The sequence below is a fragment of the Monodelphis domestica genome, chromosome X (assembly GCF_027887165.1).
Source record: "Monodelphis domestica isolate mMonDom1 chromosome X, mMonDom1.pri, whole genome shotgun sequence".
NCBI classification, from domain to species: domain Eukaryota; kingdom Metazoa; phylum Chordata; class Mammalia; order Didelphimorphia; family Didelphidae; genus Monodelphis; species Monodelphis domestica.
Genome location: NC_077235.1, coordinates 83840019 through 83861175, shown reverse-complemented (window position 1 = coordinate 83861175; position 21157 = coordinate 83840019). Strand labels below are relative to the sequence as shown.

Genomic DNA, 21157 nt, shown 5'->3' with positions numbered 1-21157 from the left:
GCCCCCTTCAAAACTCGCCATTCTCGGGAAGCATTCTGGTTGCCCTAGCTCAGCTAGCAATTCCCCAGGTACAGTTAGTTCCCCCTGAAATACAAACAGGAGAGCCTCAGCAAAACCCTCCCACCATCCACGAGAATTTCTCCAGCCTGCTGCCAAAATGGTAGAGACAGCATAAGGGACTTGCCCAAGTGACCTTGGACAATGATACGGATCAGGCGCAGCATTGGAACTCAATTCTCCCTGACCCTAAGGACGGGAGACACCAATATGGTTCAACCCACGAAGCAGGAAGCTCCCTTTTCGGGGACTCCCTTTTCAGAGTCCAGGACACTTAAGTTCCTGCCTTCAACATGTACTCACATACAAGCACAACACACCCAAAAACTCCCATAGAGAAAACACTCACAACCCGGGGACTTGGCTTTGATGTTCACTTCACACAGATTTGACCTCATGTTGTGGAAATCATTTAAAAAATGGCTTTATAAAGATCATTTGCCATCATAAGACTACCAAACTGAATTCCCACTCATTTTGCAAAATCAAATTGCCTAGAGGACACTTGAAATCATAATAACAAATCCATTTAGAAAAACAAAGACTCAAGAATATCAAGTGAAATCGAGGAAAGAATTACAGAGGAAGCGGGCACAGGACTCTCAGTCCATTTGGGCTTCATATGATTTGATATATTAGAAAGCAGCACTCATCAAAACTGTCCGCTATTGCTAAATATAAAACACAGAAAGCAATGAATGGAAGAGACTAGACAAAGGAGATTCAAAAACCAGAGGCCTCCCTGACATTCTGTTTCCTAAAGTAGAATAGAGTAGAAATGCCTAAGCAAAAACTCACTCTGTGAGGAATTACTGTAGGGAAAACTGGTCAACACTGGTAGAAATTAGCTTTTGGCCGATACCTCAAAGCATACACTCCACAAAATGTTGGTTTTTATACAACACCTATTATCATCGTAGCTCTTAAGACAAAAGACCATACTATCAAAACAATCAGAAGAGAAATTGAATCATGTTTTGATTAGAGCAACTTGCCAAAGAAATCAAGACTGGAGAGATTAAGCAAGTAGAAGAAATGAAGAAAAGGGTGAGATGACCTCATCAGAAAGGAAAAAAAAAAGAGTCTAAATAAGGAAAGAATGAGTACAGAGCTAGAGCCAAATGGAAATCAACTTGCACTGACAGACTTTTGAATTCAAGGCTTGAAAGAGAAAGGGGGCTTAGAGTTGGGAAAAGGAGATCTGAAAAACAATTTTGATGCCACTGAGAAGGACAAACCTTTGAGGAATCTTTTAGACAAATGCCCGTTAGGTACACTGCTCCATACGGCTAATTTTGGAAAAATGGAAGGAGTGCATTGGGATCTTCTGATGATTTAAAGAAATCAAGAAACAGTGATGGGGCCCTAGAAGAGCCACTCACCAAAGGAGGAGTTTTAACCCTTGTCGGAATTCAATTGAGCAAAACTTACTTCCATTGGAATCCATTCTTCTGACCAGCACAGATTCTTAACAAACATTGGATATATTTCAGAAAATCAGATGACTGATAAAGTGTAAAAGACTAAGTGTTTTGTATTATTATAAATTTAAAGTAATCAACAAGAATCTCAATAAAAGTTCTGTCATCTGGAAACCACTATTCAAATGAACCTTTCTATATCTTTGGACATTAGTAACTAATTCCACATTGGATAGCTCTATACTGCGTTTTTGATGTCATTGAATATGATGAGTAAATTATCAAAGCACTTAGGATGCCTGATTTTTTCTGTAGCTTAATGCATTTCGATAAAGTATTGCCATGTGACTAGTGTTTCAAATACATGATGCAGGACACGCAAAATGTTCCTATGCAGAATGATGAGCTGAGAACAATTTTTAACAGAAGTGACTTCTCCAGTTTTTAATTTGAAACTTCAGTTTTTTTCCCGCCCCCCCCCCCATTACATATAAAAATTGTTTCCTTTTGTCTCTTTGCAATCGTTTCTCCTTCAGCTGAGAGGAACAAAATTTGACTCCAATATTCTTTGGAGTTGTCCTTTTGGTATCTTCTTCTCAAGGTGATGAGTGGGTTATTCAATTCCATTTCACCCTCTGGTTCTAGAATGTCCTGGATGTTTTCCTTGATAATTTCTTGAATGATGATATCAGATCTCCTTGTTGATCATGGCTTTCAGGTCATCCAATAATTCTGAGATGATCTCTCATGGATTGATTTTTCAGGTCAGTTCTTTTATTCAGTGAGATATTCCACCTTTCTGTTTGTTTGTTTGTTTGTTTGTAATTCATTTAACTTTGCTGGATCGTTTCTAAATGACCCATGGGGTCATTAGCTGGCTTCGATTTATTCAATATTAATTTTGAAAGCATGTTTTTCTTGAAAGAGCTTTTATACCTCCTTTCCTAGTCAATGAATTCTAATGAATAAACAGTTGATTCCTCAGGGAATGTCTATCTCTTTTTCCATCTTGCCAATTCTGCCTGTTTTGAGGTTGTGTTCCCTTTGGTACACTTTTCTATATCTTTTACCATTTGGCCAATTCTGATTTTAAGAACTTCTCTTGATTGGATTTACTTGGCTCTTTTATGCAGTTGACCTATTCTGGAACTTTAGCTATTAATTTCTTTAGTGTGATCGTTGTCATTTTTTTTCATGACTTTCCTTTTTCATGATTTTACAATATCACACTCATTTCCTCTCACAACTTTTCTTCTCCCTCTCTTGTTTGATTTTGAACCTCCTTTTGGCTCTCCCGTACTACATGCTTTTGGCTTAGAGAGCAATTCATGTTTTTCTTGGAGGTTTTGGATGAACAAGTATTGACGTGGTTGCCTTCTTCTGACTTCATGTTGGATTCTTTTTGGTTGTTCCTGTGACCCAAATAACTTTCTATGCTGAGGTTCGTGGGTTCTTGTTTGCTCATTTTTCCAGGCTTTTCTTTTCCTTCACATTAAAAAATGGATCACGTGGGGCTCTGTAACTACAGTGCAGGGAGCATTGTTCAAGGCTTCTGGTTCTTTAGGCACTTCCCTTCAGAGATACCTCAGGAGATCTAACTGGCGTCAGTTCTTCCAAGATGGTTTTTAACACTCTCCTGGCCTGTGCTCTGCTATATGTGTAAGCACAAGCACTCCTTTCCTCCTTGCAATTCTGACCAGGCTTGCATGAAACCCCATGAAACCAAAAGAACCGGTTTGTACTCTGCTACTGCCTCTCTTCTGCCTACAAATGCACATTTGGACTACTACCTGGATCTGACTTTAGGAAAGGGATTCAGAGTCTTGCAAGCCAGAGACAGCAAAGGGATTCCTTGTAATCTCCTTTGGAGTGGTTGCCCCTCCCCAATGATGATCTGTGCCTGTAAGCACCACAAGTTTTTCCTGTTGATTCAGCTGTACCAAAAGGAGCTCTGGACTTGCCGAGGCAGGAGGCTTCCACATCCACTTCCACCCTGGTGCACTAGATCTTCTGTCTTGGCCTTCTAAGGTGTTTTGGAATGAAAATTCATTTTGCTCTGTCCTTTTTGGTATTGTGCTTCTCCAGAATTCATTTGCAGGCTTTATATCAGAGATTTTGGAGAGTCATTTGGTAGAAATCAGTTGGGATTTTGTACTTTTCCAGACAACTTGGTTACTCTTCACATTTCCCCTTCATTTCAATCTCCTACAATACAAAGTATATGAAAAGCAGTTAAGACATAATGAGGCATATTTTGCTATTAGTTAAGAAAGCAAGAAGAATTATAGTGTACTTACTGTGGGGAGAAAAGCGTAGCAAAATCCTCTTTAAGAGATCTTTTAATGTTGATATTCCTTTGGGTGGGAAAAGGTAGATTGATTAAAAATGTACATTGGTGTAGAAGGAAATAGTGAAAGTAGAAAAGGCAGGACCAGGAGTAGAAACCTCAATGCTGGGAAATACACAGCTAGTAATCATAACTCTGGATGTGAATGGAATGAATTCACCCATTAAACTCAAGAGAATAGCAGAGTAGCGTGCAGGACAAGCAAAATGTTCCTATGCAGAATGATGAGCTACAGAAGAGTTCCAAGCATTCATAAATAAAAGACCAGACCTGAACAGAAAATTTGAAGTCCAACCACAGATCTCAAGAGAATCATCAAAAGGTAATTAAAAAAGAGGGGGAAAACTACAACAACAACAACAACAATTTTTAAGAGACTCAATAAGTTAAAATGATATGTATCCCTATAAGAAAAGAGGTCATTGGCATCTCTTAAAAACTGTTGCTATAACCTAAGCAGCCAGAAGAACTACACTCAGAGGGAACAGTGACAAACTCTAGGATGAAAGGACAAGACATAAATAGGTATATAGGTATATGCATGCATAAATACATATACATGTGTATGTATATATATATACATGACTAAAGCTAAAAAAGAAAAGAGGTTATGACTAAAAGAAATGGGAAAAGAAACAAATGGGGGTAAATTTATATGTCACAAAGAAGCTCATGGCAGTAGGGGGGAGAAAGTCGATACACTGGAAGGGTAAAGAGGTTGGAGATAGGAAATACTCAAGTCTTACGTACTTTGAAACTGACCCAAAGAGGGAAGAACAATCCAATCCATTGGGGAAGAGAATACATTTGCGCCCTATAGGGGAGTAGAAGGGTAAAAAACAGACTAGTGGGGAGGGAAGCAGTACAAGGGAGGGAGAGGGTGGGGGGGAAATTTTAAAAAGACTACAGGGGAAAATAAGGGAGGGACTAAGAAGGGAGGGGGGTAGAAAGGGAAATACAAGGGGGACTGATTTAAAGTAAATCTCTGGACTAAAAGGTAGAGCTGAAGAAGAAAGGTTAGAATTAGGGAAGGATATCAAAATGCCAGGGAGTCCACAAGTCACAATCATAACGTTGAACGTGAATGGGATGAACTCACCCATAAAACGTAGACGAATAGAAGAATGGATTAGAATCCAAAATCCTACCATATGTTGTCTCCAAAAAACACACATGAGGTGGGGAAAGACACCCACAAGGTCAGAATTAAAGGATGGAGTAAGACCTTCTGGGGTTCAACTGACAGAAAGAGGGCAGGAGTGGCAATCATGATATCTGATAAAGCCAAAACAAAAACAGATCTGATCAAAAGGGATAGGGAAGGTAATTCTATTTTGTTAAAAGGGACTTTAGATAATGAGGAAATATCACTAATCAACATGTATGCACCAAATAATATAGCACCCAAATTTCTAATGGAGAAACTAGGAGACTTGAAGGAAGAAACAGACAATAAAACCATATTAGTGGGAGACTTGAACCAACCATTATCAAATTTAGATAAATCAAATCAAAAAATAAATAAGAAAGAGGTAAAAGAAGTGAATGAAATCTTAGAAAAATTAGAATTAATAGACATATGGAGAAAAATAAATAGGGATAAAAAGGAATACACCTTCTTCTCAGCACCACACTGCACATTCACAAAGATTGACCATACATTAGGTCACAGAAACATGACACTCAATTGCAGAAAAGCAGAAATAATAAATGCAGCCTTTTCAGACCACAAGTCAATAAAAATAACGATCAGAAATGGTACGTGGAAAACCAAAACAAAAACTAATTGGAAACTAAACAATATGATACTCCAAAATCATTTAGTTAGAGAAGAAATCATAGAAACAATTAATAAATTCATCGAGGAAAATGACAATGGCGAGACACCCTTTCAAACCTTTTGGGATGCAGCCAAATTGGTAATCAGAGGTAAATTCATATCCCTGAGTGCATATATTAACAAACTAGGGAGAGCAGAGATCAATCAATTGGAAATGCAAATAAAAAAACTCGAAAGTGACCAAATTAAAAACACCCAGCAGAAAACCAAACTAGAAATCCTAAAAATTAAGGGAGAAATTAAAATCGAAAGTGATAGAACTATTGATTTAATAAATGAGACAAGAAGCTGGTACTTTGAAAAAACAAACAAAATAGACAAAAAATACCCAGGGCCTGAGGTATTCACCAGTGAATTCTATCAAACATTCAAAGAACAGCTAACTCCAATACTATACAAACTATTTGACATAATAAGCAAAGAGAGAATTCTACCAAACTCCTTTAATGACACAAACATGGTACTGATTCCAAAACCAGGCAGGTCAAAAACAGAGAAAGAAAACTATAGACCAATCTCCCTAATGAATATAGATGCAAAAATCTTAAATAGGATACTAGCAAAAAGACTCCAGCAAGTGATCAGAAGGGTCATCCACCATGATCAAGTAGGATTATACCAGGGATGCAGGGCTGGTTCAGTATTAGGAAAACCATCCACATAATTGACCACATCAACAAACAAACCAACAAGAACCACGTGATTATCTCAATAGATGCAGAAAAAGCCTTTGATAAAATACAACACCCATTCCTACTAAAAACACTAGAAGCATAGGATTAGAAGAGTCGTTCCTAAAAATAATAAAGAGTATATATCTAAAACCATCAGCTAATATCATCTGCAATGGGGATAAACTAGATGCATTCCCAATAAGATCAGGAGTGAAACAAGGATGCCCATTATCACCTCTATTATTTGACATTGTACTATAAACACTAGCAGTAGCAATTAGAGAAGAAAAAGAAACTGAAGGCATCAAAATAGGCAAGGAGGAGACCAAGTTATCACTCTCTGCGGATGACATGATGGTCTACTTAAAGAATCCTAGAGATTCAACCAAAAAACTAATTGAAATAATCAACAACTTTAGCAAAGTTGCAGGATACAAAATAAACCCACATAAGTCATCAGCTTTTCTATATATCTCCAACACAGCTCAGCAGCAAAAACTAGAAATTGAAATCCCATTCAAAATCACCTTAGACAAAATAAAATACCTAGGAATCTATCTCCCGAGACAAACACAGGAACTATATGAACACAACTACAAAACACCCTCCACACGACTAAAACTAGACTTGAGCAATTGGAAAAACATTAACTGCTCATGGATAGGATAAGCAAATATAATAAAAATGACCATCCTACCCAAACTTATTTATCTATTTAGTGCCATACCCATGGAACTCCCAAAAAATTTCTTTACTGATTTAGAAAAAAGCATAACAAAGTTCATTTGGAAGAACAAAAGATCAAGGATATCCAGGGAAATAATGAAAAAAAAAACCACAAATGATGGGGGCCTTGCAGTCCCAGTCCTCAAACTATATTACAAAGCAGCAGTCATCAAAACAATTTGGTACTGGCTAAGAGACAGAAAGGAGGATCAGTGGAATAGACTGGGGGCAAGGGACCTCAGCAAGACAGTATACGATAAACCCAAAGATCCCAGCTTTTGGGACAAAAATCCACTATTCAATAAAAACTGCTTGGAAAATTGGAAGACAGTGTGGGAGAGATTAGGAATTGATCAACACCTCACACCCTACACCAAGATAAACTCACAATGGGTGAATGACTTAAACATAAAGAAGGAAACCATAAGTAAATTGGGTAAACACAGAATAGTATACATGTCAGACCTTTGGGAGGGGAAAGACTTTAAAACCAAGCAAGACATAGAAAGAATCACAAAATGTAAAATAAATAATTTCAACTACATCAAATTAAAAAGCTTTTGTACAAACAAAACCAATGTAACTAAAATCAGAAGGAAAACAACAAATTGGGAAAAAAATCTTCATAAAAACCTCTGACAAAGGTTTAATTACTCAAATTTATAAAGAGCTAAATCAATTGTACAAAAAATCAAGCCATTCCCCAATTGATAAATGGGCAAGGGACAAGGATAGGCAGTTTTCAGATGAAGAAATCAAAACTATTAATAAGCACATGAAGAAGTGTTCTAAATCTCTTCTAATCAGAGAGATGCAAATCAAAACAACTTTGAGGTATCACCTCACACCTAGCAGATTGGCTAACATGACAGCTATGGAAAGTAATGAATGCTGGAGGGGATGTGGCAAAGTAGGGACAATAATTCATTGCTGGTGGAGTTGTGAACTGATCCAACCATTCTAGAGGGCAATTTGGAACTATGCAGAAAGTGCGATAAAAGAATGTCTACCCTTTGATCCAGCCATAGCACTGCTGGGTCTGTACCCCAAAGAGATAATGGACAAAAAGACTTGTACAAAAATATTCATAGCTACGCTCTTTGTGGTGGCCAAAAATTGGAAAACGAGGGAATGCCCATCAGTTGGGGCATGGCTGAACAAATTGTGGTATATGTTGGTGATGGAATACTATTGTGCAAAAAGGAATAATAAAGTGGAGGAATTCCATGGAGACTGAAACAACCTCCAGGAAGTGATGCAGAGCGAGAGGAGCAGAACCAAGAGAACATGGTACACAGAGACTAATACACTGTGGTATAATCCAACATAATGGACTTCTCCATTAGTGACAGTGTAATGTCACTGAACAATCTGCAGGGATCTAGGAGAAAAAACACTATCCAAGTTCCATCCACTTATCTGTACTGTCTGCACATTCCTTCATTGCCGTGAGGATGGCCTCTCTACAACGGTATAGTTGTAGATAATCCTCAGGATTGTTGTAGTCCCATTCCGGATCCTGAGATGGCCAATGTGCTGCATTATGCCCCCGGGTTTTGTTGACATGAGCAATTATTTTATTTTTCTCACGTTCAGTTAAAAAAGCCTGTAGCAAGTTCTCAATGTCCTTGTAAGACGGATTATACTGAAAAAATATGCCTCCCATCTTTTTTTGCTACTAGAAAAGGATCTTGTTCATATGTGGGGATATTTCTTGTAAATTCATTTATTTCTTGGGGAGTAAACGGTATCCTATGTCTTAATGTCACCACATCCCCATTCCATCCTATTTCAGGTACTTCTCTTAGAGGAAACAGGCCTCTAGTTGAATTTTGTACCTGTGGGTCAGTTTGACAAGGACAGGTTTCTTTAGGAGGACAAGATCTCCTTTGCGTTGGAATTTCGTTTTCTGTAGGAGAGGGAACATGAGAAACTGGGATTGCAGGGGAAGGGTTTTGGGGATTTAATTCAGTCAAAATTTGCACTGCTAACTGGGATATAGGGAAGGTGTTTTCCATCTCTATTTCAGGGAAGGAAATTTCCTTATTCAATGGTTCAGAAACAGGTCTGTTTCTCGTAGAGTGGGTGTTTGCCAATTGATCCTGTAAGAAACATTTTAGATCTTCTAATTGGGCTTGCATTTTATCCTCAAATTTTTCTATTTTATCCTCAATATTTTCTATTTTATCCTCAATATTTTTTATTTTAGCAAATCTAAATATAGTATTGAGGAGTACAAAAATGACAGTACCTATTAATATAAAAATTTGGAGGTATCCTGCATTCCTCAATGCCCCTAATTCTTCAGCTGCCATATAAATGTCAAAGAATGTAGTACTCATTTATATATATATATATTTTTTTTTAATTATTTCTCTAACAGTCTTCACAAAACATGTGGGGAGCAGGGCAAAGCAACAAAGTTTCCACAGGGTTTTTTTTTCTAATCTAGGATGTTGTTCCTTATGGGAAAGGATATTTAGAAACAGCTCTTCCAGCCAGGACTTTAGGGTCCTGTTGCTGAGATTTAAAACAGCTGTTTTCTATCTAACTATCAGAGTCACACAGCTGGGAAGTATCCGAGATCCGATTTGAACCCAGGACCTTCTGTCTCTAGGCCTGGCTCTCAATCCACTGAGCCACCCAGCTGTCCCTTAAGATTAAAGGGAAGAAAAAGAAAAACTGCTGATTCCAATTTAACTTAAGTAGAAAAGAGAAGAGAGAAAAAGTTTTTTATACTCACGTGTTCTAGCAGCTGTGTCTTTAAGCCAAGTTTGCTGTTAAAAGGGACTAAGTGGTGAGAAGGTAGAGTAAAAAGGCATGGAATTTCAGAAGTTTATTGAGAGAATTCTTTAGACTCCTATGTGGTCAGCCACAACGTGACAAGGAAATCACTTTAAAAGACTGATATATATTAATTTAAGGTCACCAAGGAATTCAGCTATGGACAGTACATATCATAAAACATTTCTACATATGACTTTAAAATTAGAAGCTCACATATGTCCCTCTATCTCTGTATTTAATTCCTTTATGCCCCACATAATGAATCTCTTCCATTAAAGAATAGAAAGGAAGTCAAGATTATGGGACAGATGTGAGATCTGCCTTACTCAGTAAATAGAACCAGCTTTTGCTACATGTTAGACCAAATAGGTCCTAGGATCACTCATTAAGAACCATTAGAAAAATGTATGACTGGTCGGTCTGGATGCAGATCTAGGGCTGACCAGGGTCCAGGGCTTCTAAGAGCCAGGCCTTGGGTTTCAGCTCAGCTTGTGTTATTTGAGGGTGGGTGACAGAAAACTTGAAGAGGGAGGTTGAGGGAGGAGGTGTCCTGAGCTCCCCAAAAGTGAAGAACTCAGCAGAAGTACTATCAGTAGGTATTAATTCATCACCAGGTTATGAGGAGGAGTTGAGAGTCTTGATGGAACACTTCCTCATCAACTATTCACCAATTGGAGTTGTTTGGGGACGTCCAAGAGAGAGGTTGAAAAATGAGCTCCAAAATTGTATTTATGGACTCACACAAGGGAACTTTGGGATCTTTGATTAGCAAGAGGATCATAGACCATTAATGTAATATTTAATGCTAGCCTAAATGATACTTTTCTAACCCAGAAGTTAGACTCTCAGAATCTTTAATTATCACAGCTATATTAACAGAACAATAAAACACATGACCAAAAAGATAGCATCTCATTTCCTTTTTCCAATCTAAAAAACACTGGCAATGAATTTATAATGGGCCAGTGTGAAATTCACCACAGTATTGTTTCATTTTTATGTGTGCTGAGAAGTCCCACTAACTCTGGCAAGTAAACTATAAACATGGAAACAATAACTAGTGGATTATGATGGGACCACCTTTCAGATATGACAAATGGGCTGCTTAGATTTACAATGATGAGAAAATTCCTCACATCCATGTTCAGACATATGTTAAGTCCTTGATTAAGGGGGCTCAGTTTCCCAGCCTCACAGTTCTAGTTTCAAACAATACCCAGTTTCCACAATCACTATCTTCCTTAAAGCCTGGGCAGAAAGAGCAAAATTTGAAGGAAAGTTGCCCTGGTGTGTTGAGCATATCACTAGCATCCTATTTACATTTTATTTTGTTTCCCCTTTCTATGCAAACAGAGTGAATCATGGGTAAAGTGGTATCAGTTCCTTGGGAACAACAGGGCAACAACCTCCCAAACATTTTAAATGACCACTTCCTTAGTAACTAATCAAGATAAAAAACATTCCTGAGAACCCCTTGGACAACTACCTATCTTTCTTACTTAAATTTCCTACTAGCTAACTCTCTACCTATTGCAGTACTATACTCTCTTATAGTAAAGCTTGTTACCTTATCATGGAGTCAGCATGAGCTAGCAAATTCTTAAGATGGTACCCTAACTTATCCCCATTTCAGATGATACTTTTGAGGAAAGGTCCTTCTATTCCTATACTTTCTAGTATTTTCAATAGGAATGGGTGTTGTATTTTGTCAAAGGCTTTTTCTGCATCTATTGAGACAATCATGTGATTTCTATTAGTTTGGTTGTTGATATGGTCAATTATGTGGATAGTTTTCCTAATATTAAACCATCCTTGTATTCTTGGTATTAATCCCACCCAGTCATAGTGAATAATCTTTGTCATAACTTGTTTTAGCCTTTTAGCTATTATTTAATTTAATATTTTTGCATCTATGTTCATTAAGGAGATTGGTCTATAGTTTTCCTTCTCTGTTTTTAGTCTTCCTGGCTTGGGAATCAGTACCATATTTGTATCATAGAAAGAATTTGGTAAGACTCCTGTGCTTATTTTGTCAAATAGTTTGTAGAGTATTTGGATTTCTTGATCTTTAAATGTTTGATAGAATTCACTTGTGAATCCATCTGGCCCTGGTGATTTTTTCTTAGGTTGTTCTTTGATAACTTGTTGAATTTCTTTTTCTGATATGGGATTATTTAAGTATTCCATTTCCTCTTCTGTTAATCTAGGCAATTTATATTTTTGTAAATATTCATCCATTTCATCTAGATTGCCACATTTATTGTCATATAATTGGGCAAAATAGTTCTTAATAATTATCTTAATTTTATCTGTTAGAGGTGAGGTAACTCTTTTCATTCATGATACTGTTAATTTGGTTCTCTTCTTTCTTTTTCTTAATTAGATTAACCAGTACTTGATCTATTTTGTTTTTTTTTTCAAAATACCAGCTCATAATTTTACTTATTAGTACAATAGTTCTTTTACTTTCAATTTTATTAATTTCTCCATTGATTTTTAGGATTTGCAATTTGGTCTTTCTCTGAGGGTTTTTAATTTGTTATTGTTCTAGTTTTTTTTTTTAGTTTCCTGCCCAATTTGTTAATCTCCTCTTTCTCTTTTCTATTTATATGGGCACTCAGTGATATAAATTTTCCCCTGACTACTGCTTTTGCAGTAGCCCAGAAATTTTGATACTCATATCATTTCCTCATTGTCATTCTCTTCTATGAAATCATTGTTTCTATGGTTTGTTCTTTAACCAACCAGATTATTTAATTTCCAATTAAGTTTTGATTTGACTCTCCATGTATCCTTACCAACTATCATCTTTATTGCATCATGATCTGAAAAAAAAGTTGCATTTATTGTTTCTGCTTTTGTGCATTTGTTTGCAATGTTTTTATGCCCTACTACATGGTTGATCTTTGTGAACGTGCCATGTGCTGCTGAAAAGAAGGTGTATTCCTTTATATCCCTATTTATTTTTCTCCATATATCTATTAACTCTCATTTTTCTAAGATTTCATTCACATCTCTTACTACTTTCTTTGGGGGGTTGATTTATCTAGAATCCCCAAACACTGTTTAACTTTAAGACTGTGTGGGAAAGCCCCTTTACTCATCTGATTTTGATTTCTGTCCTTTTGAGACACTTTGTAATGATCAGTTAGAAGGAGATTCAGAAGGTTCCTGTGACTAAGCTGCCATCTTAGCTCCACCTCCCTGGTAAGATTTCTTTAAAAGCCCTTTGGGCATAATTATGAATTGCCTTCCAGAATGGTTGAATCAATTCACATCTCCACCAGCAAGGCCCAATTTTTGTACATCCCCTCCAGCATTTATTATTTTCCTTTACTGTCATATTGGCCAATCTGCTAGTTGTGAGGTAGTACCTCAGAGTTATTCTGACTTGCATTTTGCTAATCAGGAAGGATTTAGAAAACTTTTTCATGTGATTATTAATAGTTTTAATTTTCATCTGAAAACTGTCTATTCATATCCTTTGACCATTTGTCAATTGGAGAATGAAATGGCTTGATTTCTAATACATTTGACTTAGTTTCTAATATATTTGGGAAATTAGACCTTTGTCAGAAAATTTTGTTATTAAATTTTTTTTTGTTTCCCGTTGTTTTGCTTCCAATTTTATTTCTTCACTTTTAATTTTGGTTGTATTGGTCTTCTTTGTACAAAAAATTTTTAATTTAATATAATCAAAATTATTCATTTTACATTTTATACTGTTTTCTGTCTCTTGTTTGGTCTTAAATTCCTTCACTTCCCATAGATCTGATAGGTATACTATTCTATATTCACCTAATTTATTATTTCACTTCATATTTAAGTTATTTACCCATTTTGAATTTATCTTGGTATAGGGTGTGAGATGTAGGTCCAAATCTAATTTTTTCCATACTGTTTTCCAATTTTCCCAGAAGTTTTCATCAATTCTTTTTCTAAAAGATGGAACCTTTCAATTTATCAAAGACTAGCTTGCTGAGGTCATTTACCCCTAGTCAATTCCATTGATCTATACTTCTATCTCTTAGCCAGTACCACATTGTTTTGATCATCACTGCTTATTAGTACAGTTTAAGATCCAATACTGCTAGGCCACTACAGTTCACATTTTGTTTTTCATTAGTTCCTTTGATATGTTTGATCTTTTGTTCTTCCAGATCAACTTTTAAATATTTTTTTTGAATTATACAAAAAACATTTTTTGGTAGTTTGATAGGTATGGCACTGAATAAGTAAATTAATTTAGGTGGGTTTGTCATTTTTTTATGTTTGCTCATCCTAACCATGAATAATTAACTTGTTCAATTATTTAGATCTAGTTTTATTTGTGTGAAAAGTATTTTGTAGTTTTACTCATATAATTTCTGTTTGTCTTGGCAGATAAGAGTCCCAAATATTTTATATTGTCTAGAGTGATTTTAATTGGGATTTCTCTTTCTAACTCTTGCTTCTGATTTTTGTGGAAAATATAGATAAATGCTGATGATTTATGTGGGTTTGTTTTGTATCGTGCAACTTTTACAGTCATTAATTATTTCAACTAGTTTTTAGTTGATTTTCTAGGATTCTCTTAGTTAGTAAGTAAACTTACTAACATATTATCTGCAAAGAGAGATAGGTTTCCTCATTGCATACTTGTATCTCTTCAATTTCTTTTTCTTCTCGAATTGCTACTGCTAATATTTCTAATACAACTTTAAATAATAGTAGTGATAAAGGGCATCCTTGCTTCACTCCTAATATTACAGGGAAGGCTTCTAACTTCTCCCCATTGCAAATGATACTTGCTGATGGTTTAAAATAAATTCTGTTTATTATTTTGAGGAAAGGCCTTTCTATTCCGATACTTTCTAGTGTTTTCAATAGGAATGGGTATTGTATTTTGTCAAAAGCTTTTTCTGCATCTACTGATATAATCATGTGGTTTCTCTTAGTTTGGTCATTGATATAGTCAATTATGTGGATTATTTTCCTAATGTTAAACAGTCTTGCATTACTGGTTTAAATCCTACCTGGCCATAATGAATTTTTTTAAACCCTTACCTTCCGTCTTGGAGTCAATACTGTGTATTGGCTCCAAGGCAGAAGAGTGGTAAGGGCTAGGCAATGGGGGTCAAGTGACTTGCCCAGGGTCACACAGCTGGGAAGTGTCTGAGGCCAAATTTGAACCTAGGACCTCCCGTCTCTAGGGCTAGCTCTCAATCCACTGAGCTACCCAGCTGCCCCCCCATAATGAATTTAATCTCTTTGCTTATATTTTATTTAAGATTTTTGCATTTATGTTCATTAAGGAGATTGGTCTATAGTTTTCTTTCTCTGTTTTTGGTATTCCCAGTTTGGAAATCAGGACCATATTTGTGTCATAAAGAGTTTGGTAAGACTTCTTCTTTACTTATTTTGTCAAATAGTTTGTGTAGTATTGCAATTAGTTTAAATGTTTGATAAAATTCACTTGTGAACCCATCTAGCTGTAGGGATTTTTTCTTAGGGAGTTCTTTGATGGCTTATTCAATTTCCTTTTCTGAGATGGGATTATTTAAGTATTCTATTTCCTCTTTTGTTAATCTAGGCTTTTTATATTTTTTAATTATTTGTCCATTTCTCCTAGATTGTTATATTTATTGCCACATAATTGAGCAAAGTGGTTCTAAATAATTGTCTTAACTTCCTCTTCATTAGAGGTGAGACCATCCTTTTCATTTTTGATAGTGTTGATTTGATTCTTTTCTTTCTTTTTTAAAATTAGATTTACCAGTACTTTATCTATTTTATTTGTTTTTTCAATGTACCATCTTCTAGTCTCATTTGTTAGTTCAAAAGTTCTTTTATTTTAAATTTTATTGATTTCTCCCTTAGTTTTTAGTTCCAATTTAGTTTTTATCTGGGGGTTTTTAATTTGTTCTCTTTCTAATTTTTTTTGTAAGTTGCAAGCCCAATCAATTGATCTCCTCCCTCACTATTTGTTGATATAGGCACTCAGGGATATAAATTTTCCCTGAGTTCTGCTTTGGCTGTGTCCAATAGATTTTGATATGTTGTCTCCTCATTGTCATTCCCTTTAATGAAATCAGTAATTGTTTTTTATCCCAACTGTTTTGAATAATTAGATTAACTAGTTTCAAATTAATTTTAAATTTGCCTCTCCATGAACCCTTATCAATTTTTCTCCCATTATGATCTGAAAAAATTGTGTGTGTTATTTCTGCTTTTGTGTAGTCATTTGCAATGTTTTTATGCCCTAGTACACGGAGTGCTGAAAAGAAGGTATATTCCTTTTTATTCCTGTTCAAATATCTCCAGACATCTATTAACTCTAATTTTTCTAACATTTCATTTACTTCTCTTACTTCTTTCTTATTTATTTTTTATTCAATTCATCTAGTTCTGATAGGGGAAGATTGAGGTTCCCCACTAGTATGGTTTTACTTTCTAGTTCCTGCTTAAGCTCCTTGAGTTTCTCCTTTAAAAATCTGGATGCTTTTTGGTGCATAAATATTTAGTATAGATATTACTTCATTGTTTATAGTTCCTTTTAGCATGATGTAATTTCCTTTCTTATCTCTTTTAATCAAACCAATTTTTACTTTAGCTTTGTCTTGTATCATGATTGCTACTCTTGCTCTTTTACTTTAGATGATGCATAATAAATTCTGCTCCAGTCCTTTACCTTTCATCTGTGTGTGGGTGACCTTACCTCAAATGTGTTTCCTGTAAACAACATATAGTAGAATTCTGGTATCCACTTCCATTTTATGGGTGAGACCATCCAATTCACATTCATAGTTATGATTACTGTGTATTGCCCTCCATCTTATTTCCCCCTTTTGATCCTGATCTGTTCCCTTTCACTCTGTTCCTCCTCACCAGTGTTTTGCTTTTTATCACACACATACCCATTTCTCCCTCCCTCCAAATACCTCCTTCTTCCCTTGTCTTATTCCCCTTCTACTTCTCTGAAGGGTACAATATAATTCTATACCCCAAAGAGTATGTTTATTTTTCCCTCTCTGAGCCAGTTTTGATGAGAGTAAATTTTAAGCATTGCCCATCACCACCCTTATCCTCACCTCCCCATAATGATTTTTCATACCTCTTTATGTTGTATAACTTATTCTATTCTATCTCTCCTTTCCCTGTTCTCTTATTGCAATACTCTTTTTCATCCCCTGATTTTTTTTATATATTATATTCTTTCTCACAGGTTTGAAACCCCAAGGAGTGTGCACTGGCTTGGAACTCTGTTTGCCCAGGCAGTGTCTCAGGGTCTGAATATTGACTTCTGCTTTGGTTCCAATCATGAAACAGCAGATGTGGAGTGGGGTGGGGTGGGGCTTGCTCTTCAGTATTTGCTATAGTCTCTTGCTGACTGTGACCCCCTCTTTCTCCAGTGCCCCAAATGTTCTCTACCTACCTTTTAGGTCTTTCTTTTCTTAAAAGTTGTTTCTTTCTGTCTTCTTGTTGGTTCTTTCACTCCCCTATTCATTTTGTGGAGTTATTTTAATATTGGTTGGAGAGGATTCTCCTGGTGACCTTGAGCTTCTCTGCTTCACTCCACCATCTTGGCTCCACCAGAAATAATTTCTCCTTCTCCGTTGTCTCACATATAATGATGTGTTTATTTCTTATTAAAGCAAAGCACTTCACATGCCCAAGGGGTCCCATTCCAACCCATTTCCTTGGGCAATTTGGTCCTTACATCATCTCTATTCTCCCTTATCTTCAAGTCTGTTTGTCTGTCTGTCTGTCTCTCTCTCTGTGGGTCTGTCTGTCTGTCTCTGTGTGTATGTGTGTGTGTCTGTCTCTCTCTCTCTTCCCCACTACCTACAAATAGGTCCAAGTCTCTCCCATACTCAAAAAACAAATACTTTCTTAGATTGATCCATTACTTCTATCATCCCATATATCACCTCCCTTGTTGTGACTAGACTCCTTGAGAAGGCAGTCTAGTCACCTCTATTTCTTTTTTTTCTCTATTTAACTCTATACAACATAGCTTGTGATCTCATCATACAATTGATACTACATTCACCAATATTCTGAATAGTCTCTTCAGTGAGAAACTGAATGTCCTTTTCTCAATCTTAATCTCTTCTGAGCACTCTGTAGCCTTTAACTCTGTTGTTCATCCTCTTCTAAAGAATTTCCTCTCTTTAAATTTTTTGGGGACACTCATCTCTCCTGGATTTCCTCCTAATCAGTCACTCAATAAACATTTATTAATCACCTATTTTATGGTCTGCACTGTACTAAGCATTTACAAGGAAGGGTAAAAGACAGTATCTAAAAGGAACCTAGGCAACTCAGTGTATAGAGAGCCAGGCCTGTATATGGGAGGTCCCAGTTTCAAATTTTGGCCTCAGACACTTCCTAGCTGTCAGTTAACACCAATTGCCTAGCCCTTACCACTCTTCTCATTTGGAACTGATAGCTTAGTATTCATTCTAAGATAGAAGGTAAGGATTTTTTTTAAAAGACAGTATCTGCTCACCAGCCCCTCACAATGACCACTCCATTTTAGAATCCTTAGCTGGATATTCATCTAGGTCATATCTGGTAAGCATGAGTGTCTCACTGGGCTATGACCTAGACTGCCCTAGACCATCTCTCTCTAGATTATCACTAGGTGGTGTCAAAAGTTCTCATGGATTCAGTACTCATCTCTATGCAGATTATTCTCCAATACTTGTAAAATTCAAACCTCTCTGCTGACCTCTAGTCTTCCATCTCCAACTTGGTTATTGGATACTATACAACTGGATTTCCTGTAAATATCTTTAATTGATGTGTCAAAAAATGAACACTTTCTATCCTGTACCCCTAATGCTCCTTCCCTCTAAACATCCATATTACTGTTGAAGGTACTACCATCTTCCCAATCACCTAGGCTCACAAGCTGGGAATCATTCTTCACTCTTTACTCTCTTACCACCCTCCAAATCAACATGACCTGTCAATTTTATCTTTGATACAACTCTTACATATGCCCCCTTATCTGCAGTGATACTACTTCTACCTCATCATTTCACACAATTTGTGGTTGGGATCTCTACCCCCACTATAGGCCTATTCCAGCCTGTCTTGCATTCGGCTCTCAGAATCATCTTAAAAGTATGTATGTCTGACCATTTACCTTCTCCCCCACACTTCGATTCCATAAAATCCAGTTTCTTCCTATTAGCTTCAGGTTTAAATATGAAATGTTCTCTGTCATTCAAAGCCTTTCTCTTTCTCTTATTCCTATTCCTTTTGGGGGTTTATTCAATTATGTGAAGAAACTTAAAAAAAAACTTTACCTTTCACTTAGAATTGATACTAAGTATTGGTTTTAAGGGAGGAAGAGTGGTAAGGTCTAGGCAACTAGGGTTAAGTGCCCACAACCACACAGCTAGGAAATATCTGAGGTCATATTTGAACCCAGGGTCTTTCATTTCCAGGCCTGGCTCTCTATCCACTTTGGATCAACCAACTAGCTGATCCAAAAAATGATTTTTAAAAATAATTGTTTTCTGTCCTTTTCCAAACCAAATTCTCCCTTCCTCTCTCCTATTATTATTCATTTTAAAGCAAAATATTTCCAATACAATGCTTTACATTTTTAAAAAACCATGACAAATCTCTGTCAGGAGAAAAGTTAATATTCCAATGATTCAAATTATCAACTTCTGCTAGTCATTTAAAAATAAACAGCATTTCTTACACAATGATTTCCCCCAAATCACAATACAAGAAAAATTAGTAGCCTAATAGTAACATAAACAATGTTTTAGATCTATAAAACATGACACAACACTTTTTGCCAATCAAATAACATCAATTTGGTTGAATACATGCTGAAATCACCTTACATATTAAATTGCTTCATCCATCTTTGTATTCTAGACTAATATTTGCATTCTAGACTAATAACATTAGAAAACCAGTATAGAGTAACTGTACTTTCATTTCTTATTCATGCAGCTTCTAAACATAGTTCCTTACTGCCAAATATTAAGTGTATTTTTTCATTCAAGTCTGATCCATCTACAGAGGGTGAAACATCACAATTATCTCATTTTCAATGAGATTACACTGTAATTCAGATTTAGGAGAAACTCAATACACTCAAAGTAGGATTTACAATCATTAATGATATCATTCATAACTCTAATTCCAAGCTGCTTATACCTCAAATTATAGAGCACATTACTTTCACTGAGCTCCATTGCAAAGATTTACACTGATATTTTGGCATTCTCCTTCTTCCTTAAAATATTTAAGCATTTACAAAAATCTTCAAACCATAATTTAGAAATTTACACCAATGACACTACAATTAAGTTGCAAATGTGGTCTCTAAATATTGGACAATGTCATAAAAATTTCTACAAACCAGGAAAAAGTTTCTTTTCTTTGCTTGTCTCATTTTATCTCTGTAAATCCAACCAGACCATGGCCAAAATGACATAAAATATCTTGCAGGGTTTTTTTTTCTTTTTCTAAAACCTTCTCTCTCATTAAAAGTTTCAAATAGGAATGTGCAGCCACCAATAGTGAGAGTAGGCCCCAGTAAAATCAAAGCCATAACTTAGGAATTATAAAGCACATAATCTTCTCCCCAGCATGAGAAAAGCAAATGTTTTCCCCTCCCCAAATACTAAATGTTCTGCCAAGAAATTACTGGTGCAAGAATTCTATGAGAAACTCTGTTAGATGGTTACAAATAGACATACTGAATTATTATCCCATAAAAAACTCTGTTTAGAACCACTAAGGTAATCTAAATCCATTGTCTCCATCTTGTAAATCATTACTAACCATTGCCCCTGCAAAGGGCAATCCCTTAGCCTATATCATTTTCCCTATAAAGTACGTACCCCAAATCATTCAACTTTTACCACTGACACAACTCTCACATATGCCCCCTTATCTGCTCTGATACTAACTCCACCTGATCATGAAAACAATGGAATATTCAAACAGACTTATGGTTGGAGGGTCTCTACTCCTAGTATATCCCCCTTTCATTTCATCTTGTACTAAGCTCTCAGAATCATCTTCCTAGAGTCTGACCATGTGCCTTCCCCTCTACCCTTCCACTCAATAAAATCTAGTGGGTTCCTATCAACTTCAGGATTAAATATACAATGCTCTCTGGCATTTAAAGCCTTTCTTTTCCTTTTATTTCTATTCCTTTTTTTTAATTTAAAACCCTTACCTTCCATCTTGAAATCAATACTGTGTATTGGTTTCAAGACAGAAGAGTGGTAATGACTAGGCAATGGGGGTCAAGTGACTTGCCCAGGGTCACACAGCTGGGAAGTGT

The 21157-nt window shown here is 36.1% G+C and overlaps 1 long non-coding RNA gene across 1 annotated transcript in view; it reads right to left on the bottom strand.

Annotated features, from left to right (window-relative positions):
- Nucleotides 1-1983: 1983 nt before the first annotated feature.
- Nucleotides 1984-21157, bottom strand: part of LOC103098920 (uncharacterized) — a 58910-nt gene continuing 39736 nt past the window's right edge. The window contains exon 4 of the long non-coding RNA XR_008914735.1: nt 1984-3683. This is a non-coding gene — a long non-coding RNA (uncharacterized LOC103098920). The remainder of the gene's footprint in view (nt 3684-21157) is intronic.